The sequence below is a fragment of the Panthera leo genome, chromosome A1 (genome assembly GCF_018350215.1).
Source record: "Panthera leo isolate Ple1 chromosome A1, P.leo_Ple1_pat1.1, whole genome shotgun sequence".
In the NCBI taxonomy this organism is placed as follows: domain Eukaryota; kingdom Metazoa; phylum Chordata; class Mammalia; order Carnivora; family Felidae; genus Panthera; species Panthera leo.
In genome coordinates this window covers 165,085,574-165,113,419 of record NC_056679.1, presented here as the reverse complement: position 1 = coordinate 165,113,419, position 27,846 = coordinate 165,085,574, and the positions used below count along the sequence as shown (strand labels likewise).

General features: G+C 34.3%; 1 pseudogene; it reads right to left on the bottom strand.

The window, feature by feature from the left end:
* LOC122230320 overlaps positions 1-4,984 on the bottom strand; it is a 30,393-nt pseudogene extending 25,409 nt beyond the window's left edge.
* Between the last annotated feature and the right edge of the window lie 22,862 nt (positions 4,985-27,846).

The following is a 27,846-nucleotide window of genomic DNA, read 5'->3' as shown; positions in this document are numbered from 1 at the left end:
TTGTAAAAGTTCTATTCCAGGAGGATTTATTTATTTCTGAATATTCCAAGCATTGTACCAGATTTTAAGAACCAGATCCATTTAATTTAAGCCTTTTTTTCCACAAACTGCAGTCTTCATACTTTTATACATTAGCTTTTTACATCTCTGACTTTTATCCCCATCTGCAGGTGTTCAGCCCTGAGTTAAAATAAGAATCGTTCAGAGCCTGTGTTCCAGAAGCTTGATGACAGTCTTTCTCTCTTGTCCCATTGTCAAAGATGGGTTCAAGTGCTGCTCAAAATGTTTAAGAAGAAGATGAAATGTCTAAATCAGCCAAATGAATAGCCAAGTGTGATTTTCAGTCTGTAGCTTTTACTTGATGCTAAGTTATTGAAATTTTCTCAGAAAGACTCCAGAACTACAATTTTTCTAGAATTTCTTTGTCAGAACCCTTGTTGAGTTTGAAAAGCTGCACTGCAATGATGAAGCCATATAATGGACTTCAATTCCATAGCCATTTGCTCCCACTTGCACATTTAAATGTGTAGCAGAAATCCAAATGTTTAGCTTAATTGCCCTACTATGAAATACAGAGATTTATGAAAAGATGCTAACAGCCTGTCCCTGTGCCATCATTGAAAAGGCTCACTGGGTATTCAATAATAGGAAAGAAAAAAAGCATAAGTATAAAGAGGCAAAAATTACATTTAAATCAACATGGCAAAAGGTTTCCATGGTACAAAGAAAAATTAAATCAAACAGTGGGGTTCTTTTCAATTGAGGCCTTTAAGGAAACGGGCAAGATGTAATGTTCTTTATTTGTCAGACAAGTGACACAGTTAATCAGTGCTAATTGCCCAGGATTGGACTCTCAGTTATGTCAGTTAATTAAAGTACATTCTCATATGTACTGACCAAACCCCTGTATGTGGTGGGTAGACAGAGAAATGAAAGGCATAGATAGTGGGTCCCTCTGTCACTTGGAAAAAGAAATCAATACTGATTTAGTTGTAGCAGAATTGAGCTATTTTGTCTGCAGTCTTTTTATCTGCAAGGCCCCCTGGCCATCAGTGTGGGAAAACATTCATGGAACGAATGCATTTAGCAGGAGTAATCATCATCATCGTGAAGTGCTTATCAGAAATGAAGACAAAATGCAATTAGGCTAGATTTACAGTTGGACCAATAATTACCACTCAGATGTTTCAGCTGAATGGAAAATACATGATTCCAAACCATGACATTTGTGTTCGATGGCTTTCTCCTCCTTTCTCTTGTGATCTCTAACCCTCCTCCATTTTCTTTTCTTCTTTATTTTTTCACTTATAAAATATGTCAGTCATGATGTAGCACAGCTGAATAATTGTCATAGAGTCAAATGCTTGCAGGTGGTTAATGGAAACAGAAAATTAAATGAACAGCAGTAAAGAAACTCATACAAAATTAAAGAACTCTATTGCAAATTTAAAGGGTCATTTGGTTTCATCAAAAATCAAATAATATGAATATGTTATCCTCTGCATGAAAGAGACTATGTTAAATTGTTTTGAGAGCTGAAAAATGAGCAATCAATGGTGTGCTAATGAAATTTGTGAAAAAATCATGCACTATTGAAATATGCTGTAAATTGTCATTTAGTCCCTGCAGATGAAGGCCTACTTTGAGGGATCAATTTTTTTTCTTGAACTTATTGTTTACCTAAATTATTGAATTGAAGATATGACTTAAAAGAAGTTAAGACTGTTACTAAAAAGAAATGAGAGTAGGATTAAACTAAGCAGACCTTTATATCTTTCTTAGATGCACAAAAACAAAACAAAACAAAACAAAAAATAAAATAAATCCACCAAACTAGTTACTCCTTCAAAAATGTCTTGTCTGAGACCTTTTCTCCTTATGTGACAGAAACCCAGCAATTCATAACACATTCACGATATGTCCAAAGAACTGAATCAATGGCCCCATTGACCTGCAAGGACTTAAGATGGTTTGATCAACTAAGCTCTCATCTGCCTGGCAGTTTTGAAATATATAATTGATAAAACTTTTGTGAAAAGAAAAGCTGTCTTTCTGGTGAAGAATTAGATATGATGTTGTATGGTGTCATTTAGAAGTGGATTTCAGTTACAGATTCTTCAAGAATAGATTTCAAGATTACAAAGCATTACATTCTTTATTCACTCCTTTTTATTTTTCATTATGCTCTTCATTCTCTGGGAAACCCAGAAGTCAATATGAAATGTCTTTTGTCCATCATAGAAATGATTTTCTTCTTTGCTGGTTGCTCATATCAAAGGGAAAGAAAAATGAAGACATATAATTGAGACTTCATTGAAAATAACTCAGACATTTGTGACATTGCCTTGAATGGCTATCTCGTAGCTGAATATTTTTAACGACTAACAAAATCTTAGAGGGTGTTTGAAAGTGAATCAGTTTTCACATAAAAAAAACAAGACTTAAAAATAAATATTCTTAAAAGAACAGCTTTAGAAAGGTTGAAATAAAGCATGTTTTTTAAACAATATAAATCCCTTAAGATGATTCATAGCCTTTTCAAATGCAAAACAAAATGTATCTTATCTTGTGCTAATAAGAAATAATATAAACACACAGTTATTTTCTTTTTCAATTATCCTTGTTGATTTAAACCATTAAAAGTATCTTTGATAGTTTTTTTCCCCTCTGTCAAACTTATGAGTTGTCAGTGGATTATATATATAAAAGTGATGCACAGGTAAAAATATTGATTCAACCTTTGTTCTGAATGAGTATCAAATACTTTTATTTTAATAATACCTAGCAAAGGTAAAGTTTAGTTGCTTGTTATTTCATGTAAAGTAAGATAAAAACCAAAATACCTCAACGAATCTGACTAGTTTGCATGAAAAATATAATGAAATGCCCAATTTTTTGAGTTAAAGCATTTTTTCTTTATATTTTTCAAACATTACTTCAATTTTAAAATTGTTCTGCCCTTTTTCTTTTTTTTAAATGTTTTATTTATTTATTTATTTATTTATTTATTTATTTATTTATTTTGAGACAGAGACAGAGTGCAAGTGGAGGAGGGGCAGAGAGAGAGAGAGGGAGACACAGAATCAGAAGCAGGCTCCAGGCTCTGAGCTGTCAGCGCAGAGTTCGATATGGAGCTCCTAGCCATGAACCAAACCGTGAGATTATGACCTGAGCTGAAGTCAGATGCTTAACTTGACTGAGCCACCCAGGCACCCCTGAAAGTTTTCTGCCCTTTTTCTAACTGAAGCCCTTTAAAGCCCCCATGTTTATATAACAGTAATATTGTTGTCATTTAAATCCAGCCATCTAAATACTAAATGTAGAAACATTACAATTTTCAAAATGGTACTCTTTGAAGACTCACTACTACGAAAAAATGATAGATGAAATTCATAGCAGGGACATTGCCATTATTCCCACTTAACATCATCACTTTTCTGCTGTCACAGACTAGAAGTCTGGAGTTCTCGGGGCGCCTGGGTGGCGCAGTCGGTTAAGCGTCCGACTTCAGCCAGGTCACGATCTCGCGGTCCGTGAGTTCGAGCCCCGCGTCAGGCTCTGGGCTGATGGCTCGGAGCCTGGAGCCTGTTTCCGATTCTGTGTCTCCCTCTCTCTCTGCCCCTCCCCCGTTCATGCTCTGTCTCTCTCTGTCCCAAAAATAAAAAATGTTGAAGAAGTCTGGAGTTCTCTCTTGTCCAGCAAGAGACCAGACACAGAATTGAATACAAGAGAGGCTATGTCCAGGTGGAGACAAGAGCTCCGAACAGGGGTTTCTTCTCTGTATTTATTGAGCTCACAAGATATTACCCACATGATGAATGTGAAGAAAATAAGATCTTACACAGATGAACATGGAGAAAACAATCAGACTGTAATCATTAACTTGTGTGTGTAGGAAGCAAATGGTCTGAGGGGCATGTGGTGTTTGTGATCAAGGTACGTTGGCACCAGACAGAAAGTAATTTCCTGTAGGTGATATAACCAGTTACTCGTGATCCCATTAAAATATCTGGCTAGCTAACCTCAGGCGCTTTGCTTCCTGGTGGCGGCTTTCGGCCCTAAGCTTTTTTCTAATCCATTTATGTAAGTGGAACCATTTTCCCACATTCTGCCTTTCTTTTAAATTAAAATTTTAACTTTTTTTTTACCTTTCAAATAAAATGTAGGAAATTTTTATGCCAGAGGCAAACATCTTTATTTTCATGTATTACATTGAAATTTTTATATATATCCCAGCCCCACTAAAGACCTGTATTCAAGATTTCTGTTCAGTACAAAGTACATTTCATACAGATAGAATACAGTGTATAGATGAGTCTGAAACATTATATATCTTGATAAATACATTCCCTTTTGATAATTCTATTCCGTTAAATTAATACATATCAAGGCTAGAAGTTTGAGTGGAAAATATAAAACATCTATACTAGTATTAAGAGTGCCTGAGTTCAGGATGTCACTAGAGGCTAGGAAAGATGTTTTCTCAGCAGTCTGAGGTTCTGTGGATGAGACTAGTCTAACAAATATGAAATAAATACAAAAATAAGTTTAAGTTCATTGCAATTTTCTAGAGCTGTCAAGGTAAAAAAAAATTAAGGAAAACCAGAGTGGAAAGTGTTAACCCTGCTCAGGTCTACCTTCAGAAATAGGGCGCTCATTATCCCAGCAACCAAGAATGTTTGCCACTGACAGCCCAGAGCTGAGTTCCTCTCCTGGAACTACACCTCACCTACTGCTACTGCCTTGAAAACTTGCTTGCCTTCACTTCATTCTGCATCTGGTGATTTATGTCAGTACAAAGGTTGCACCCTTGCCTCAATTCCACACATGTCTAAAAGGCCACTCTTTTCAACGCTCCCCATGGGATCAGATAAAACCATTGTTATTACCTCCTTAATTTGTGCAGTACTGCTTCCCTTATATCATCGTCATTGTGGGTTTCTTCAGAGCAAGCCTCAAGAAACTTTTGCACACAGATCTTCATCTCGGAATTGGGTTTCCAGTAACACAAAGAGAGAGAGAGACCTTCATTTGTCCTTGAGTGACAGGAAGCATTTGGCTAATTAGAGAGATGAAGGGAAAGCATCATAGCCTGGTGTGGTATGGAACACACAAACTGTGGTGAAAAGTGCAAATGACTCACTATGATCCTAAGATGGTGAAGAGCCCCTGGTCTGACGATCTGAGAGATTTTCAGGGAATTACTTAAAATGAGAAGGGAGAAGATAGGTGTTGGTAGAATGTGAAAGATATTAAACGTCATGTAAAGGATTTGGATTTTATTGAGTAGATGTTTGCAAGTCACTCTAAGACTAGAGTTAAAGTGCAATGCTTAAGGAAGCTTGGTTAAGGCAGGATATGCAGGATGGAATAGAATCAGGAATGGCAGCACAAGTCCATGTTTTAGAGAGTAAAAGCCTGCAGAGGGACAACAGAAAGAATAAACAAATTTCTCTTTCCACTTTCTGTCTCTGTCTCTGTCTCTCTCTCTCTCTCTCTCTCTCTCTCTCTGTGTGTGTGTGTGTGTGTGTGTGTGTGTGTTGTGTTGAAAAAGAGAAAAAAAAAAATCTGACATATACTTTCTAAGGAAACCCTGGAAGGAATGAATAGGTCTTTTGATGAATCCTTTTACGAACTGTTACTTCCAAATCTACCATCAGAGAGAAATAACCTGGTATATTTTTCCTTCCATTATGTATTTCCTATTTCTATTTTGTAGAGATACTCATGAAAACTAAAACAAACATGTGAAGAAAGCCAGAAGAAGAAGGGGGATAATCAAAGGATCTGGATAATGGTACATAAACTAAATAATTGCCTTCTGGGATAACTGAAAATTGTTTTTCTTTAACTCAGCCTGCACTCTGTGTTCAAATCATCTCCCTAGGATACAAGGTGAATGATAAAAGACCTGAAGGAAATAGTCAAATTTCCTAAAATTTAATTACATTTTTGTCAACCTTGGATAAGGCACTAGGTGCTCATCACACACCTTATTGTCCAGGACCGTTTTCGATATTGTTCTTTCCCTTTCAGAGCACTTTGAATTTGTCTTTGAACATGACAACATCTATCATCCTTCAGTGAATTAGCAAGTGTATCAGTAGGTTATCATTAATATCCAAATAAAGATCCTAAATGCAAATTCCTGGCAGTCTTATCATTACTCTCAAGTACTCATGCTATTTCTATTATTTATTTCTAATTTTTTCACAATTAGGAAGATGTCCAAATTAGATTATCTTGCAATATCCTCTCATACACAGATGAAGAAACAATTAAGAAGGTAAATATTATTTCAGATAACAACTATTACACTTGTTCCTTAGAAAAAACTGAGGCTACCCTAACAGATTCATAGAGCATTTTGCTGACTCTAGCCTAGGAGCCCTTGGAATAAAAAAAAATACTATATTGCTATGGGCTCCTCTAAATTTCTGTCTTCCTAAGAAAGGAGTTATCCAAATTTATTGGTTTAAAGACTTCAGTATAATAGCATTTGAATCTAAATGGTTCCCCTTCATTTTGATTTTACATTCTTAAATAATCAAATATAGGCCCAACATCTAAATTCCTCCAAGTAATAGTGAGGAAAAGGAGGCTAGAATAGTATACCTACTTTAAACTTCAACCACACATTAAATTTCCATCAAATTAACTTACTAGTTCTAAATGTGAATCAAAGTCTCCTATTTTCTAGAAATTCCTCCTTGCCTGATTATGGAAAGTTGAGTTCTGACAAAAATCCTTTATTTAAAAAATTCAAAAGGACATGATTTTTTTCCACAGGTCATTGACTCTTATAAATATTGCCAAATAGCAGTGATGTTTTGCCATGTCTAGCAAAACATAGGCATTTAATACTGAACAATAATGTACTTTGTTGTTCTTTCTGCCTAGTTTTTTAAGAGTGTGCTTTGACTTGATTTTGTAATGAAGCAGAGGGAATTGTATCTATGTTTTTCTCTTCTGTTTCTATTTTGTCATAATTGTCCAAATTATCGTGAATAAAATGACAATAGGACATCTTATAACATCTTGAAATTATTCATATGATTCTGGTATTGCTCTGGCCACACTAAAGCTGAAACTGCATTTTGGCATACATTGCTAATTGAAGATTCAAGTTTGACTATCAGAATGCAAGGTGGGCAACCAGTGCCTGAAAATCTCTGGAATCCTACAGAACTCTCTCAATACCAGTCCCTGCATCACCACTATTGATGTAGACAGAGGTTATACAGGAAGGGCGAAGGGAATTAGCAAACTTTTTAAAGTGCCAACTTTTTAAACTTGCCAACAAAGTGAGGGGAAAGAGTTCTTGGAATCTAAGTCAAAGGAAACGAGGTTTATCAAATGGAATAGGTGACAGTGATTTTCTTCAATCTACATCATTTTGATTGTGCTACTGAATGTCACAGATAGCTTAGCAAGAAAACAGTAGTAACATTTCCAGAAGTATTTTTGTTTCACGTAATTAAGGACTTGTATACTCAAAAAGTAATTAAATAATGGAACAAAATTATATGGAGCTGTGGACATTTAATAATATAATGAAGGGTTAGGGACCCAAACTGTTTGCTTACTTAGGTGATTACAGCAGATGATTTACATTGAGAATCAATCAGTGTTTTTCAGGTGTTTCAAAATTATTCCAATCAAAGTGTCATCTGCTTAATTTTGCAAACAAACTTTTTATCTTATTTTTTTCTACTTGTGATTGGACTAAAATGTTCAAGCCTACTGAAAGTTAAGTGAATAACTTCATAATTGGCTAATTTTTACTTGGGAATTAAAATGCAGACAAAATACAGGTCCAACAATTGTTTGGGGGCATTTTAGGCTATGGCAATTTAATGATGAGAATAAATAATAACAGCAATGAAAATTATCATTCACAGGGAAATTTCTATGTTCAAGGCACAGTTTGAATCATATTTTTACATTGTATCAACTCATTCACTCATTTAATATAATCTCAAGTAGCCCTACATGTCTTGGATCTTTTTAGCCATGCCTCAATTTCCCTTCTTACAGACATTTTCTTGAGTTATGCAATAAAGTTATGGAAATATTCTATAAATTTCTTATTTAATTCTAACCATGACTTTGTGGAAGAGATTCTGTACTTGACATTTATAGCAAACAGAAAGTTCTATCTTTGGCTGTTCATGATTCAGCGGATACTTGCCAAATGGAGTTATGGCAAATTACAGATTTTGAGTATGATAGCAAGTTTAGCATTAAGGTAGTTTGTAGTTTAGAAGTTTTATGTTCTAAATCTTGGAACATACGACCTTCGATCACTAATAATAGCTCTGGGAAGATGTAATTCAAGACAAGTGAGTTTCCCTGAACTTTTAGGGAAAGGATTTCAAAAGATAGCAGAGACTCTGGGTGGTGAGTGATGCCTCAATGTCAGAAAACACATCCCATTAGCTTGCAAATGAAAGCAAAGGACAATTCTGTAGGAAAGAGTGCCAGAGAAAAATATCTAACACTTCTGCCAACGTCATGTATGGACAGGTTGGTAGGCACCTGAAACCAGAGCAACACGACTTTCAAGTTGTCTTTCCGTAGGGAGCCCCTGGTCACTAACTGTAGCCTTGCTGCCATCTCAACAGCACTAGTTCTACTTCCCTGCCATCTCAATTCAAACAAGTAATAAATGGCTCTCCAGATACAGAAAGTATTTCTAGGGCAACCCCATCTTAAGGCAGCTGCAATTATTAGCAGCCATCAAAATATGTCACAGTTTGGATTTAGAAATCTAAAATATTAGTGACGGAACATAATTACCATGAATCTCAAAAACCAGTATTTGCTTGATCTCCTAAGAGAGAAAAATGTTGTCCATAAACACGAACCTGTGGATATATTTAATTTAACTTACAAACTCTTAAAACCTATCTCTTTATGGCTAAGGCAACCTATTGTGTACCACAAAATTTCCTTCACAAAAATACAGCTGCCAAAGTGTCAGGGCTTAAAGTCATCGTGTGGTGTGGTGGTTTCCCCAATTCAAGTTGGGAGATATCTTTAGTTAAAATTGTTTCTTGAAATAAGTCCTCAACACAAAGGATTGTTCATATCAATTTTTTTTGAAGATTTCTTTGACTAGTGTTATTTGTTTCATCATACTGGCAAATTGTAGGCAGATCTATGAGTTTTCCAATACCAAGTCTACTGAAACTTCAGATTTAAATTTCTTTACACACTAGTATTGCAATATGTTTAAAAATAAGCCCTAAAAATGCCTTAAGGGTACCTAAATATTATTTACTCAGAATATAGTAGATGATAGAAATAATTTTAGGCTACATTCCAGGGAAATCTTCTTCACTATCTGTCATTAAGGAGCTTGAATCCATTGAAGAAGAGTCTAATAGTTCTTTAGAAGGGCTATCCACTGAAGATGCAATAGAGAATATGTTTTAAAGGGACAAAAAAATTTCTGTAGTGTTGGATGTTTTTACAGACCTAGTGTAAAGTTTTACAAGCCTTTATGTTTTTCATAGTTTTTTATGAATAAGAAACTGACCAGCATTCGAGACAGAGGGGAAAACAACTTTTCATCTTAAATTAACTGCTTGTTAAAGTGAAAACTAGTATAATATATTTACTATGTAAGCTCAAGGAGTACAAAAATGTCTTGAATTATTTTATTATAAACAAAGACATATTATCAACATTCTTGTCCTACATACTAGAAGAAATGCTACACTGAAAAGATTTATCTTACCACTTTCAACTGACATCTGACTGCCTGAAATTGGTCATGCATGTGTCATTTTTACGGAATCCAAGGAACTTGCAAATTGTAAAGAAATATAAAATGAACTTTAAAAAATCCCATATTGTAGCATGAATCTACATCCATGCAAAATTCTATTGACTGATAACTATACAAAATATAACCTAAATCTATGAATTTGTTTATCTAAGGAATAGAAAACATAATTATTAAATAGTCCTATAACTAATTACTGTGAAATAATACAGTGGGTATCTATTGTTTTCTACTGCTCAGCTAATTATTATCTTCCACACTAGCATCCAGATTTCCGGTTATAGAACCACCCCTTCTTCTCGATCAGTAATTCTCTGTATGTGAGGTTGACCCTAACTTGTCCTTCTATGAGTGGGCATGAGTATCATATCACCCTGGCCATAAAGACTGCCTCGGGGATGGGCAGATTACTTAAATTCAGTTTACCAAATGAAAAGAGCAATTGGCTCTATACATTTTACTATAAATTTCAGAATGAAAAAAATCTCCTTTTGCACTGGGATCATCAAGCTGGAGCTCTGGCAACTATTTGACTATCAATTTCGAGAAAACTACCTGAGAATAAAAACAAACAGAGGGAAGTGCAGCTAAGATAAAAAAGGAATGGATTTCTGATGATTTTGACTTAGTATCTTTTTTGCCGGAGCCAGTTTCTACTGGGTTTCTGTAATGTAAAATTACAGAGTCCTGACCCACATAATTACACTCATAATTAGAGAGATAAAATAATCTTAATGTATTAATAAAAAAAATCAGCAAACTCTTCAGATATGTGAATCTGTGGTCTTAAGGCATGATACACATGGCTGACTGACTCACTCTATCCTTTCCAACCCATTTGCAGATGAGTCACTTTCTCAATCTCAATCTGCTTACGAATTCTAATGGGAATCTTGTTAAAATGCAGATGGTGAGTCAATAGGTTTGGGATAAGACTTGAGACTCTGCATTTCCAATTAGTTCCCAGATGATTAGAGACCACTGTAGTGGAAGGAACTTGAAGAAATAAAAAGTCACTGCATGCTAGAAGTTGGAAATCCAAAGAATACACTCCTCAGCTTTCTTTAGCTTGGATTTGGATTGTGGCTCCATTCCTACTAAGCAGACATACAGCAGGAGATTCAGAGGAAATTTATGGGGTGGAGAATGTTCCTATTCTTCAGCTGATGCTCGTGTTGGGAAAGTCTACCATGGCATGAGATATTCTTTTTGCTGATAAAGATTATGGCTAAAGTAGTGTGGGCCTGGATGTAATAGTTTTGGAAGTAGCTTTCTGGTCCTCAGGTAACAACCAGGGCCATGTGGTTCACAAGCTAGCAGTTACAGCAGCAAGTTCCTGGTTCTTTAGGTTTCTAACCATAGTGCGGCTCCCTCAGGAGCAAGTTCTGGTTGTGTTTTTTCTAGGAGGCAGAGACTAGAGTCTTCTCAAGTCCTTACCTAACCTGGAAACCAGTAATTCACCATGTTCAATCCCTTTCACTAAAAACTAACAAAAATATTTTTTATATGCTGAAGTTAAAAAGTATAAATTAGGGGCACCTGGGTGGCTCAGTCTGGTTAAGCCTCTGACTTTGGCTAAGGTCTTGATCTCATGATTCCTGAGTTCAAACACTGCATCAGCCTCTCTGCTGACAGCTCAGAGCCTGGAGCCTGCTGCAGATTCTGTGTCTCCCTGTCTCTCTGCCCCTCTCCCACTCCCACTCTGTCTCTCTCTCTCTCTCTCTCTCTCTCTCTCAAAAATAAATAACAATAAAAAATGTAATATTTTTTAAAGTACAAATTAAATACCTTCTTAGGGTATAAAAAAAAGGGGAAAAACGTATGATGAAATGGAAGGATAAAAGGAATACGTCTAATAGCAAAGCAGTGACATGACCTCCTGAGGAAACTGAGCATTCTCCTTCTTGTGAGCTTTCTATATCTTACCAAAGAGTTTGTCTGGGCCACATCACATGAGGCAACATGATGGCAGCATGGCTAGAGTGGTTATATGGTGTTCAAAAATCTGGATGCTTTTACGGGTTTAACAGTGACAAATGTCTGTGAGGAGCAGGAAGGTGGCACAAGTGATGGAAACATATTGGGTACATTTTAAATAGGTAGAGACCATGTAATCTTTTGCAAGTATGGATATCAATCCAGGCAGATCGAACAATTAGTGTTCAAAATATTACAAACTAACAGTATCCTGATTTTTAAATATATATAATTACTGTTTTATCAAATGCTATGTTGGCTAAATAGCATATATTTCCTAGGATATATTCACAATCATTTAGAAACTTCATTGCTATTCCTTTCAATTATTATTTCACGAACTTGAGGCTTAGTATATTTCTGTATATGTCATGTAAATAAAGATTGGTGTACAGTAAGAAATCAATAAAGCATTTCTGTTACTATTCTTAGCTGTCTTTGTACTTCATAGAAATATGGAAAACCATGAAAATAAGAAGCACATGACTTACAATTAGTTAGGTTATATAAATGTGCAGCATTAGTTTAGACAAAAATTCGGTTTTATAAGAAAATTAACTGTCAATAACACTTAAAGCAGGTTACAGAACTACACAAAATAGGTGTGTATTAACTTTGATATATGGAGCAAAGACTCAAAACTCTCCTCTGATGAGTAGAAAGTAAGTTCTATATTTTTAATTGATTTATTTTCACTCTCACATGATCAACAGCAAGTCATAAATAATATACCCCCATATAAACTATGGGTCTATACTGTATACTCAGTAGAGGATACACATTTCAGGAATTAAAAGCTCATCTATCTGCAGGCTTCTGGTTATGGAATGAATAAGTCACAGGAATAAAAGGCACAGCATAAGGAATATAGTAAATGATACTGTACCAGGACACATGGTAGCTGCACTTACAGGGAGCATAGCATAAAATATGAATTTGTTGAATCACTATATTGTACACCTGAAACTAATGTAACATTGTATATCAACCATACTCAGATTATAAAAAAATTAATTAATTAACTAATTAATTAAAAATTTATCTATGAATGATGCACCTACTTGACTCATTATAGATTAATTACTGATAAAAAGTTAGTTCATCACGTGCTTCCTTTAATTAGATTATAAAATTCATGGCAAAGATGAGACTAATCTAAGCCCCCAAAAATGGAATATGCATTAATCAGTGAGATTAAGGATTGGGAGATTGGATTTAAAATATTTTTCCAAAATGAGTCATTTAAGTTTTATTTCAATAACATCAATCATATAAATTTTAAAAACTAAAATAGAGACAGCATATATGGATTTGAATGCCCATCTCCAATCTTAAAATAAAAATCAACTTGGATTTTAATGAATTTTTTGACAAAAACAGGGATTTTGTTTTATTTTCCTCTTATGTTTACTTCAGCTTCTCCCTAATAAATGATGTAGAATTCAACTAGCTCATCATTCCTTAACAAATATGATATTTTTAAATTTGATGCCTTTTAAATCCTTTTTAATAATTTGACTATTACTTTTTGAGATGTATTATACCAAAGTTTGGGTATTTATTTTGTAATGAATTATGTATATGTACTTACATACTTGCATATATACACTCTATGAACATGTACATTCTATATATCACATATATAACACTTTTGAGCCTTAAAATGTTAGCTGCCACAGTAAACTTCTTTTATTTATGTATTTATTAATTAAGAAATACAACTTATTTTCCAAAAAGATCTGAAATTTGTATATATATGCTTTTGTTGTTTCAATCTACAGGCACTACAGTGTTTGAACAGAGAATAGAAAATTATTTACCATAGAAATAACTATACCAAGGATCTGGAATACATTGTACAGCACAGTGGAATGTGAAGTGAAATTTGCTTTGAAGGATGATTACTGTTCTGTTTCAAACGGGGGGGCGGGGGGGAAGACACAGAGAAAACTACTTCTTCTACAGTACAGAAGCAATAAACAGTACAGAAGCAAAGAGCAGGGATTTACGCAGCAAATTAAGAAAACCTAGGTGTTTGATGGAACTGGAACACAAGTTATACAAGAGTGTGTGAGGGGGTTTTAGAGATGGTACAAAAGTCAGACCTCAAAATTCAAGGAGTATATGAGAGATGAGGAAAACAGAGCAAAACCTTGGTACTGGGAGTATGAGTGTGTGAATGTGGGGAATAGATGCCTGGGTGGGAAGTGTCCAGGGTTAAGGATAGTATTTGGTTTGTTTATTTTAATGTCACTGTCTGCGTGTGTATTTGTCTGCTGATAAGAATGCACTATTAAGTGAGACTGGAAAGTGGAGAAAGAAGACACTATGACAAGACTTCATGGCAATAAAATAAGAGGACCTACCCATAAGTGGTTAAGAAATGCATGCAATACAGTGTTATATGCTTTTCATATGCACCTCTGAAGGCTAAAATCTGTATAGAATGTAAATAGGAATGCACTGTATATAGAAGAGAGAATATGTGCAATATAAACCATTGCTATATGTCTGTTACACAAATGAGAGAATATATTTAAACATGAAGAAAACGTATATTAATATGATCAATTCACATACATAGGGCATGTGAGTCTCTTGTGAATCTCTGCTCAGCTAATAGTGATGTTATAGATTGATTACTCTGTGGAGGTATGGACATCATGGTATATATAGGCCTTGGGAAATAGAACTCTCTTTCTGTGAAAAACTGCCATTAGATCAAGGGTATCAGTGGGAATTCTGTGCATTTTTGGAAGTACAGAATTTCATGGTTGCAATCTGTCATATTCTATGAAAGAAGATAAGTGCCCTTTAAAAGATTTTGACAAATCATCAAGTGTTATTAAAACAATAAATCACCAACCCATAGTCTTTGAACATTTCTTTTAACTCTATACTCTGGCTATTCCCTTTCTCATAACTTTCTTGGCTATTTATCTTCATGGTGCACCAAAGACCCATATCAGAATCATGTACGCATTGCCATGTGATGACTGTATCCACCAAATACTTCACTGTCACTGCAATATTCTCAATGGAAATTCAAGTTTGGCCTTTCTGTTGACTAAAAGAATACTTTTACTGTAGCAAATATATTCAGAGGTGATTAGAAAAACCTTTTAAAGCAATGTACACTATTTTGAAAGAGAATAATGCCCATAATTCATTAAAGCACATTTAAATGTTTATAGAACACAATTGGAACATAAAGTAGGTATTCTAACACAAAACTGTGACTTGCTTAGACTATGAATTTCTTTCAAAATTCCTAAAATAAAGTGCTTTGTAGCCCTAAACCATGATTTTAGTCAAAATAATTGCTGGTTCTAGCTTCTGGAAAATTTAATTTAATGTATAAGATCTTGTTCTATTTTTCTCTTCATAACTTCATTTGATGAAGTCTAGTGTTTTGTTTTTTTGTTTTTGGTTTGTTTGTTTGTTTGTTTGTTTTTGCTTTGAGCCCCTTTTGCTCTCCTGTCAATTTTAAGTTCATTTTCCCTAAGCTTCCTCTTCTTCAAGAACTATATTGTGCACAATTACTCTTCAAAATAGACAGGGTCAACTATTGTTTCACTTGTTATCATGCGTTATGAATGCTGATAACTGACTTCTCTCACTGTTGCTACCAAACTATATGCCTAAGGAAATCTCACTCCTACAATGGATTGTGAAAGACTTGTAGCTCAAAACTCATAGCTACACTTGCTTTAGAAGTGAATGTTTTTATAGGAATGAATTAACTCTTATATTCTTAAAACCAATAGCAGATATACACAAAAAGATATACGTGGCTTAGATGTAACAAGGCAACATTAAACAATTGTTGACATGGTTGCCAAGAGATAGATAGATAGATGATAGATAGAGAGTAGAATAAGGTGGATAATAACAACACTATGCTTGAAACTATTTGGAACAATCCACTCTAGTCCTGGACACCTTGATTTATAAGGATTTAAGAGAGCATTGACAAACATTGGTTTACTTTTTAAAAATAATTAGAATGGTGATTTGGAGCCATATCATGTGAGATACGTTTCAAAGGAATTAGGATATTTAGCCTGCATTGAACTAGATGCAAGAAGAACGAATCTTTAAGTATTTGAAACGATGTTATTAGAAAAAAAGATTGAAGATACCTTGTATATTGCCAAGGATTAGATTTAGAAATGAAAGAGTAGAAGAGTTACAAAGATATTTTAAACTCCATTTAAGGAAGTATATTCTAACCATCAGAATTTTACCTAGATATAATTTCACATATATGATCTTATCTATCTGTACATCTATCCATCTATATAATTATCAGCTAATAAATGACAGGTACTCTTCTAGACCCTAAAAGTAAATCAATAAATAAAACAAAATGTCCTTCTTTTCTTAGAGTGCATAGAAAAATTCAGAAATTCAGTGGTAATAGTATGAAATTACGAGTTCTAAGAAAGAACAAATATATCCAAAAATGGAAAATCATCATTCCATATATTCAAACAGACTAAAAAAGCCCTCTGGATATTATTTTCTATATGCACTGAATTGCTGGTTATTAACCCAGCTTCATCACTGCCAACTTTTAAGGACTCTTTTCAGTTAGAGATGTGCTGGGATCTGTATCCACCGTGATTTTCTTCCTTTTATGGTCCTAGCTTAAAGTCTTTCAAGAAGAAGCCATTATTTTCCAGAGATAATGACGGCCACACTTGTGGGACAACCAAAGGCATTTGCTTGCTTCTTTGGGTTAAGCCCTCGTGAATAACTTGCTTTGCCGCTGCGGACTGATACTTTTTGTCAAAGATTCTCAGCTTTGAGATTTCACTAACAAGCTGATATTCTCATTGATAATATTTTCATAACCTCACTCCTCCGGCAATAACCTCACTCCTCTTTCAATAACTGCATAAACATGTATTCAAAAATATTAAAATCTTCAGCATTTTTAATTAATACAAAATTTTCTCTATTCCTAAATTAACACTGACTGATATATATGTGGCTACCAGAAATTATTTCAGGGGGAAAAATATTCAAAAATGACAATCTAAAATTGGCTCTCTATTCTGATTTATCTGAAGTCAATAAAGTCCTCTTTAACACTGGAATGAGATAGTCATGAACCCATATTCAGTTCCCAGATATAAGCCAATTCCAGACCCAGATCTTCATGAGAGAGGCAAGGACCACTTCAGCAAGGAGCTTGAAATGCTGCCACAATTACATAATATAACACTTCTCCCAGCCTTTCTCAAGGGAACCTGAACCCATTTGCCAGAGTGAATTTGGAGGGGAGTGGGTGGGGAATGGGGAGAGAGGAAAAATCAAAAACTTTTCATGGACTACTTGGCACTATCTCTGAACTGAAGTTAATTCCTTGGGACCAGAAACACTCCTCTGGCTTACCAGTAAAAACAAGGGCTATTAGTAGTGAGATGATAGAGATTTTGTCGTGGTCCATTGCACAATGTACCTGGTGGGTCACATAACTTACTCTGTGGGTTTGTTTTTTTTTTTTGCCAGTTCTCAGATATACAATATGAACAGATAAATTCCACACTGTCAGAATTCCCACATTAGTCCCATGATAAATGAAGTGTGGACTATCAGGATGGAAAAGGTTAAGCACAAGTCCCTGGGACTCCTTCTTCTTACCAAAAGAATAAACCAAAAGTTATATACCACATCCTGGAAGACTGTAGAGATTAATATCATAATCAAATACCTGAAAGATGCAGTGGTGGATATTACATTTACATTCCCAAACTCCTGTTTGGCCTGTGCAAAAGAAAAACTCATCTTGGAGAATTAAAGTGGGTTTCCAGAAACTTCCTACAATTGCAGCTGAATTCCAGATGTGGTTACTTAATAGGAGCAAATTAATACCTCTAGTAATGTTTTATATGTTTCTATTAATCTTGAGAGTGCTGTTTTTTTTTTATCTTAGAGCAGAAGTACCTTTGCTCCCTACCTCTATCATCACCTAGTCCTTACAGACCTTGATTATCTTTCCATTACTCAAGATCTCATTCTGATCCTATATGCTATGACCTCATCTGTATTGATGACCTCATGCTCATTGGATTTGGTGATCAAGAAAAATAAAATACCTTAGAAACCCCATTAATATTTATGTTTGCCAGAGAATGGTCAATATAGTCTAGTCTCCCAAGGTTTAAGGGACTATCATCACCTCAGTGAAGTTTATAAGTCTAGTGGTTTGCATCATGTTGAGATATATATGACAGTGAAAGACAATTATTTTGCAATTTGTACCCTCTAACATTAAAAACGGGAAGTGAGTCTTTTCAGATCCTAAAATCAACTTGTCCCACACATACTACATTTGAGTATGTCACTTTATTCATTAACTGATCAACCTATATAGAGAAATAAGTGTCATGAACGAAAGTCCATATTGCCACAGAAGGTCCTTTATTCATTGGTCATATAATTGTGCATACCCAATAGTGTTTAAAATGTTTATGTCTAATAGAGATGATGTACAAGATTTCTACATTCTCCATTCTCCATTCTCCACTGTATTTCTACATTCTCCAAACTGTATGCTCCTTAAGAGATCTGGAAAATAGCCATGCTCTCTTTACAATACAGCTCCTCCTCCTCACCTTCCTTCTTCTTTCTTCTTTCTTCTTCTTCTTCTTCTTCTTCTTCTTCTTCTTCTTCTTCTTCTTCTCCTTCAACTTCAACTTCAACTTCAACTTCATCTTCTTCTTTTAACTTTTATTTATTTATTTATTTATTTATTTATTTTTGATAACAGCCTATAAAAGACAATGAATCCTTTACTAACTTACATCAAGATATGATGCATCCTAAGATATTCTTTACCTTGTCTAACCTACGAAACCATAAAGTTGGACATACAAAAAAGTACTTATGTGCAAATAATCAACATGGCTTTAGAACAGATTCTATAGTCACAAGTAATTTGCATGAGACATAGCTCAAATTTCACTCATACCACTCCTACTTCCACACCCCTACCCATAGCCACATGGGCAAGTGCCTATGTCCAATAGACTTGGAAAAACAATACTAGGAGCTGTTTTCAGACAATTCCACATGACATTTTGACACCATTCAAGAGATGATGGCTCAGGAAGTGTAACTTCTCAGTAGGAAAGGAATATATTCCCAGTGAAAATGATTTAAAATAGTGCATCTGGTTATTCACTTTGCTTGGAGGAGGAATGATCAGGGATATGGATCTATCCTAATTCAAGAGCAGTTAATAATGGTTTGATTGATTTTTCAGGGACTTGAAGGAGCATAATTGGAAAAGTGGAGATCTGGGTTAAAAATATGTGTAGGTTCCCTTAGAAGATATAGTATAATTATATCCACATCTCATGTAAACATTCACCAAAGAAAATCCACCATAGAGGAAACTTTCAATAATCACATAGACAAAAATTACATTTTATGTGGATGTCATTCAGTCTCTCCCTCTAACATCCAGTTATTGAATAATGAGCTTATGGATTGCAGCAAAGGTGAATGTTATATGCAATCATACCGGTATGCTTTTATTCTCACCACATATATTTCAGCTGCAACTATTATTCAGTTTAAAAAACAAACACACAAACAAACAAACTGCCAACAGTAGAAATCAGTGCTAAACTTTTTATATGGCAAAATTTTCCAAGGAACAGTAGTCAGCCTCCTTGGGGAATGGAGCCATAGAAAGAGTTTAGCCAGTAATCATATGGCTAGACTATAGGGACTACAGTTTTCTTTTAATTTTAATTTGATAAAAAAGTACTAAAAGACACCCCAGAATGTGCCCTATGCACACACAGATAGAACCAATATTTTGGGTACATGATTGAAGATCCAATAGAGGCAGATCTTACTGATTCGGACCCTTCTGGGTACCCCACTAGGTAAATAATGTTGATGCTGAGGGGTGCCTGGGTGGCTCAGTCTGTTGAGCATTGACTCTTGTTTTTAGGTCAGGTTATGCTTCCAGGGTCGTGGGATCCAGCCCTGCATTGGGCTCTGTGCTGAGCATGGAGCCTGCTTAAGATCCTTTCTCTGTCTCAATCTCAATCTCAATCTCTCTCTCTCTCTCTCTCTCTCTCTCTCCTTCTGCCCCTCTCACCTGCTTGTGTGCTCTTTCCCTTCCTCCCTCTCTCTCTAAGAACAAAACAAAAACAAAAAAATGCAGATGTTGGAACCAATGAGATGATTGAACAAATGGTGATAAAAGGAAAATATAAGTCCAAACACAATCACACATTGCAGAATCTAATCAGTAATAGCCATGACTATTTTCTTACTTCTTTGACAAGAATGTATTTGTATATAATCAACTGATATTTCCCTTCCCCATTGCCCTCCTACCTAATATCAAAGTGGATTAATAGTGGCTACATTATAATCCAGTTTACATTAAAATGTTAAGGGAGACTGTGATTAAACTAGAAAAATGATTTAGAACTCAGAAATCATAAAGGTGCATTTTGGGGCAAAGAAGATTGGTCTATGGTTGTACTAAGGATAGTTACAGAAAATTAGGAATAACACTGCTTAGTCTTAAAAGATTAGATAGAATTTAAAGGGAAGATATATGGATGCTAAATTGGCAAAGGGTGGACTATGCTGGTTTGTATGGCTTAAGTAACATCTCTTCTGTATCACAAGAGGAGGAGACAGAACAATATATTCCAGAATCCCCTTCTATTTGTGGTTTCCAGGTTCAAGCTGGTAATAAGAAGCACTCTCATAGGTGCCTGGACTAATATATTTGATAAATAAACACTTGAATAGGTTTGCAAGCCTTTTAATAATTCATGCATATCATAAAATACACACTGTTTATGGTGTTTTAGATTTCCATAAAAGCTATTTTTGTAAGCTCTCTGATGTAGTCCCTTGTCTCCAACTATTTTTACATCTATCTTGTTGAGGTATGTATATCTAGTTTGTTGCTTCTTACTGCTACATAGTAATCTATAGTATATATCTACCATATATTGCTTTCCTTTTCCTCTATAGATGAGACTTAGATACATTCCAACTCACTGTTATCACAAAGAATTCCATAATAAATATCCTTACACAACTTACCTGGAGAAAAATATAAATATATTTCTTTAGGACATTTACAAAAAATACTGTGTCGTATGGCATTGCTCAAAGTCCATTTCACCTTCCTTGTCTTAAACTTCACCATAGAGTCTAGAAGCCACAGACTACGTGTCCCAGAATCCCATGCAGTTAGAGTTTTAAATATGTATTAAGTTCTGACAGTTGCAATCACTCATTTGTATGGTATGACAAAGTCAGAAGGTAACTTCCTGCGTCTTTTGTCTGTTTTCTACTGACACACTGTACAAGTCATTTCAGTTTGTGCTTCTACTTTATTAATGAAGGAAAGTAGTAAGCTACACATTATCATGCATTCTTCTCTCCTAAATTTTTCCCCTTCTTGTAATGTAAAAGTGGATCATTTTTTTTTACAGTGTGAAAAGATTTTGTATAGTAAGTTTGGAATCCATGTGGACATTTCTAAGAGTCCTGTAGTGTAACACTACCTTGAAAAAAACAGGATCTGTCAGATTATAGATTTAAAAATTTCATTATTTTCATTTGTGTAATAGTGGATTAATCACTTGGAGAAAGATTTACATTAAACAAGCTCTCTGAAACTAATACATTAAAATCAGAATGCCAATGCATTAAAGTAGGGAATATAATAGGATACTTGGGTTCATAATCACTCCCTGTAGGCAAAATTGTATGAGAAGTCAAACTAAAATCAGAATATTGCTTCCTACTAGATAATCATAACAAGGGTTGGAGGTAGATTGTAAAATCTTTATGATTAATGTCCTCAAGCAATGAACATTGGATGCATTCATCTCCTTTATAATGACAGATCTGCTCTACAGCCTAGAGACATTTTCGTTAGTCTGGTCACAGTCTATCCTGGTTAGGGATGGATACATAACGGCCAATTTGGTCTGATTAGATTGCTTGACTTTTATAAATCATGTGCAAATCATCTACCTTAAATAACACATTCTATCTTCTGAAAGAATAGCTTTCATATGTATACAAATATATAAAAATTTTTTAAAGTCATGATTCAAACGAAACCCTTATGACTCTCAAGATTCTAACAGATACACTTTCCTAATGGATATTGGATGTTCATTCCTATTATATGCTTGTAAGTGTGCCAGCAAATTCTGCATGTTTAAATAAGATTTGTTTAATGACTGAACTTACAGTTCCTTTTTTTTAGCCAGATTACTGACTTTATCACTAACATATTGATATAGGCCAGTTCCATTCTTTAAGAGTAATTTTAACTTTAGATGTCTGGATAATTTCTAGCAGCTCCATGTCCCATATCAAAATGAGATTTTACTTTGGTAATATACAAAGCAATAATATTAAAATAAATGGTGGGCAGCATTATTAAAAATGAAATTTACTAGCACTTTATGGTTTTAAGACTAATTATGCATGTATAAAATGACTTGAAGTTACTTATATTTACATAGTAAAATTAGCTCAGGTAATATAATATTATATTATTTTAATGTATCTCTTCTAACATTTAATATCATTTATGTAAATTATTTTTCAAAAATTCCAAAATAGATGCTTAACTCATAACTTTGAATGGAACACAACTGTAGATAAAGTTAGACCTTAAAAGTCCTCAAGAATTAAAGAGGTAATGATGTTCCATTTTCCTCCCCCATCTATTACTAATTACAAAACTTTATTACATGTATGCTGAAATTAAGATCACACTTCCTTGTATATTTATATTTGGAACAATGTAGATAATTTCTCAAAGTTGAATTTCTTTTTTGCATTCCTATGCTTTATTGATGTCATAAATATGAATTTAATATCTTAAAAGGTAATCTTATGAGAGGGATTATTTGATTGAGTGCTTCTTAATTTATGGGGAAAAAGTTGACTATATTAAATATTTCCACATGTTTGGATTCTGTGATAACTTTCTTACGAAAAATTGTTATATGCTCTCTTTCTTTCCATGTCCCTTTGTGGTTGCAGATTGTGTGTGTGTGTGTGTGTGTGTGTGTGTGTGTGCGTGTGCATGTGTGTGTGTGTGTGTGTTAGTTTCTTCCTCCTTTATTTATTAAGAAGTTTCAATTTGCCTCTGTTTTATAATCTCATTCTTGAGTACTCTCCGTAAAGTATGTATCAAAGACTTTTAAATATCTCATTTTCCTGATATAAGTTTTGTTAGGCTTTCTGGAAGCAGCATTTTTAGTCCAATATCTTTTAAAATATTTGATCTTTCACAGATAATGTATATCATCTACTGGATATTGTAGACCAACTGATCAATTAAAATTAAATGATAGCATACTAGACAGAGAAGCACAGATTCCATCTTTAGAATTTGCATGCTACTAGTATTAGGTGGGGAAAAATTCTTATATATTATCTAACACTAGAATATTACCTACATTCACATAATTCAGTCAGGATAATCATTTACATGTTTTTACATGTGTTGCATAAATTTATTCTAGGAAGAAGTCTAACATTTCTTAAGAAGTTGATGGTGAGTTCCATTTGTCTGCAGAAAAAGAAGAAAGTTTACTTGCCAAAAAACAAGATAAAAAATTACCTTGGCCTTAGAAATTCACAGTAGCAAAAATATCAAGTGAAATGAATCAAGTGATAGGTTATACTTCTGACTTCATTACCTATTATTCCTCCCCTTCTGTAACCAATTACCAAAACTAGACCCCTCAGAATGAATTTATTAGCATTAGCAACAATAGTCCTAGTGCTTATATTGAGTTACAATGAAATGATATGGCCTCTAGGAAAATAATGTTTTTAGGTATTTAATGATTCATTATTTAATGTTATTATATAATTGAACATTTTTTCTTCAATAAGTAATCATGTTTTAGTTCATTTGCTCACCATGGAAAATGCCCTTTTTAATTAATAAATTTTAAAAGTGGTTTTCAGAGTCTCTTATCTTTCTCATTCTGTCTTCCATCTATGCATTTATTGAAAAGAGGTAAGATATGTATAATGCAAATTAATTTCACACCACACTAGAGCTGTTAAGCCAGGTATTCAAATTCTTTTCCAATTCAAATGCATTCTAAAGCTTAACGTTATTACTGGTAATGAGTAATTTAATTTACTTAATTTAATCAAACTATATTTAATTCAGTTACACGAAGACTTTCTAGGAGACTTTGAAAATGCATATGACGATAATATCCTTGGATTTAAGAAAAATATTGTGTTGCAAATATGCTTCATTATATTGTAGAATCACTGAAGGATAATAGTTCTTGAATCCTGAATAAAATTCTCTAAAAGATGATGATTAAAAACAAATGAGACAACAAACAATGAAGGGTAAAATTAACATATAAAATATGATTTTAGATTGAACAAGAAAACCTGGATGACACTTAAAGCTCACTGCAAAACAATATCAATAGAGCACAAGACACGCATTTTTTTTCCCTCAAAGGAATAAATTAAAAGTCAAGAAAAAAATCTAAAACAAAAACTTAAGGAAGTCAATGTCTGCCTGCTTTCTTCTAATTTCTTCTCTATGAATTATGCATGGTGGAAACAATACCATGTGAAAGTTTCTATTAGGTTCCACCATGTAGTGTGTTTTTTTTTTTTACCACACATTATTATCAAAGCTTATCCATATGCATGGAGACAAAAATTTATAATGGCTTTTCATTCTTAACTAAAGCTTACACATTGAATTTCTCAGAGGCAGGGAACACTGGGGCCACTTATGAATAGCACGTTGTGCGGTGGCTATGGGGGCCAAAGCATAGAGTGCAGGCAGCCCATTCCCCAGACACTGAGCTGCTTGGTTCCACTCCATCTACTAAAGGCATTTTATACCCAAAAGCTTTGGGGGCTCCCTCTTGATGAGCTCACAGAGTGAACAATCAAAGCCTTCACTATGTGTTTTAAAAGCAGAATCTCCTTTCCCAAACTTTCCCATGTCCCCATTCACTTCCTGTTCTTGTTGATTTGGGGATTTTTTTCCCACCCCTTGCACAATTATTTAGTGTCTGCCTTGCTTTTTCCTGTATTAACTTTTGTCCTTCATAGACCACACCAGGCATTCTTCTTCTGTTTTCTGTTTCTCAAGCATCCTACTCTCACCAAGTTGTATTTTTCACCTTATTTCTTTTGCTTTCCTTACTCTATGTCTTCTCATTCCTTTTTATCCTTTTAATAAAGTTCTTTTATTTTCAAAATATATTCAACAAAATATACTTTGTGCTCATATTTTCAAAATATATTCAACAAAATATACTTTGTGCTCACCGTGTCTTTAAAAAAAATGCTAAAAATTATTTTCCTCAAAACCACAGAGATCCCTGTCTTTCTCAGGTCTTGGACACAGAGGGGTGGATTTAGAAACCTCATGAACTAGAGAAGTGAAATAGCAGAGAAAAAAAGTGCTTAGCAGAAAAAAGAATAGATGCTAGGTGAAAATAGGACAATTCTGGGCAATATTCCAGAGGTAATGATAGGTAGGTGCTGTGACTGTGAGGAAACTGGTACAAAAAAAGAAACTGTGAGAAAACTCGTACTGTTTCAGGGAAACAAAGAACAAATTTATTTAGATATTTTCACACGAAGACTGAAATTATTAAACTAAAGATATGTCTAAGGAATGAGAAGTTAATACATAAGAAAGAAGAAAATGTTAGCATCCAAAATTCTCCAGTAATAAAAAATTAGGGTAAGAGGAAAATAACTTAATTATGGAAATACATCTCTGAACAGTTTCAAAGGAGCAATCGACTATAGAATCTATTCTACTATACTACCTAAAATCACTCTCTAATCATAAAAAAGGCTTTGGATTATTCAAACCTTTGTAACTCACAGGCAAAGAGAAAACAGAGATTGATTCTCCCGTCTTGAAAAGGATACTGTGATTCTCTGACACTTAAAGGAAGCAAGATCATTGACACCATCACAGAATATATAGGTTATTGACACCTCTGTACAAAAGCAGAGTAACCACTCAGAAACACCTTTTATTCTACAGATACAATTCATTTATTGGAGAAAAACAAATAAAAATTTCTTGAGCTACTCATAAAGGCCCATAATCAGGGAGATGCAATGGTCACCACAGAAAACTAAAATTTTCATAGCCTCAAATGTGAAAGTTTCTTTGTGGCCTGTCAATTCTACCCATTTGACCTACTGTCTATCCTTATGCCAGTACTACAAAGTCTTCATTACTATCTCTTTGTAGTAACTTTTGAAATTGAGAAGTGTTAGCTGACCAAATGGTTCCTTTGTCTTCAGGACTAGGTTTTAGCTATTCTGGGCCCCTACCATTTTATGTAAATTTTAGGATAATTTTTTTAATTTCAAAAAACAAACAAAAATACAAACAGGCAGCTGAAAGTTTTCCAATTAAGTAGGATACTCACTATAGGTTTTTAACAGAGGACATTTTTCAGTTTGAGGAAGTTCCCTTATATTCCTAGTCTGTTACTTTTTCTTTTTATCATAAATGGATGCTGTTGTTCTCCAAATGCTTTTTCTCCGTCTAAAGACATGATCATGAATTTTTTTCTCCTTTATTTTGTTAATATGGTCTATCATACTGATTGATTTATAGATGCAAAGCTTGCATGCCTGGGATAGATTCTTCTTGTTTATGGTGTATATTTATTATGTATTTCTAGACTTGATCTTTTGGTATGATTTAAAATAGTTTGCACCTATATTCCAAAGTGATATTGGTCTGAAGTTTTCTTTCCTTGTAATGTCTTTGGCTTTTATAGCAGGATAATATTTGCCTAGTAGAATGATTTAAGATGTGTTTCTTCATCTTCTATTTTTTGGAAGAGTTTCTGAAAGGTTGGTATTGATTATCATGCAAACAGCAAATGGAATTTAACACTGAACTTATTTGGACTTGGACTCTTTGTGGAAAGGTTTTTGATTACTAATTCAATCTTTCTACTTGATATAGATCTATTCAGATTTTCTATATCTTCTCAAAACAGGTACAGTTTGTTTCTGTAAATTTATCAATTTCATCTAAGTTATTTAATTCATTGTTCTTATTATTGATGTATAGTCTTTTTATCTTAATATGAGCTTGAAACTAATGTCTCCTCTTACATTCCTGATTTGAGTAATTTGATTATTCTTTTCTTTTTCTGTTTTTTTATTGGGTAGTGTAGCTAAAGGTTTGTCCACTAATCAATTATATTAAAGAACCAATTTTTGCTTTTGTTAATTTTCTCTATTGCTTTATTACTCCCTATTTCATTAATTTCTGCTCTGTTCTTTATTATTTCTAAAAGAACTGAACCCAATTTGATATTGTGGAACCAATTCCAAATTTGGGGGGGAGGGGTTTCACCATACCAAGAAGCAACTCAATTCTGACACTATTCACCTGGAGACAGCATCAGATTCCACAGGTTAAGAGTTGAGTCCTAAAGCCTGCCCACTCTCCACTTCAGATGCCAGTTTATCATCTATACTTTGATCAAGTGGCTATAGATGGGAGGTTCCAGGGAACCCCTTCTTGAGTTGGACTCAGAGAAACAATTTAATTATTAGGTCACTGGTTTATTATAAAAGGATATAACTCAGGAATAGCCAGATGGAAGAGATGCATAGAGCAAGGTAAAAGGGCACAAAGCTTCTGTGTTCCTCTGAGCATGTCACTCTCCCCAAATTCTCATTCTCTGCCATTTCATCCTTTCTCTTCCCAAACTATATGTTTCCATGAGCCAGGGCTGATCTAGCAAATACCACTTCCCTGATACCAACTAAAAAGGTATTCTGAGACCCAATTCTCAATGTGGTGGTGGTTGGGCTCCCCACACCAACAAACAATACTCCAAAAGCCAGTTGAGTGTCATACACACAATTCAACTCAATTCTAATACTATCTACCCAGAGATAGCATCAGATACCACAGATTATGGGTTCAATTCTGCAAAACTTCCAACACACCTCCCAATTCAGATGTCAACTGCAAGTCCAGGTTATTATCCTTATTTCTGACTGACTATAAATCA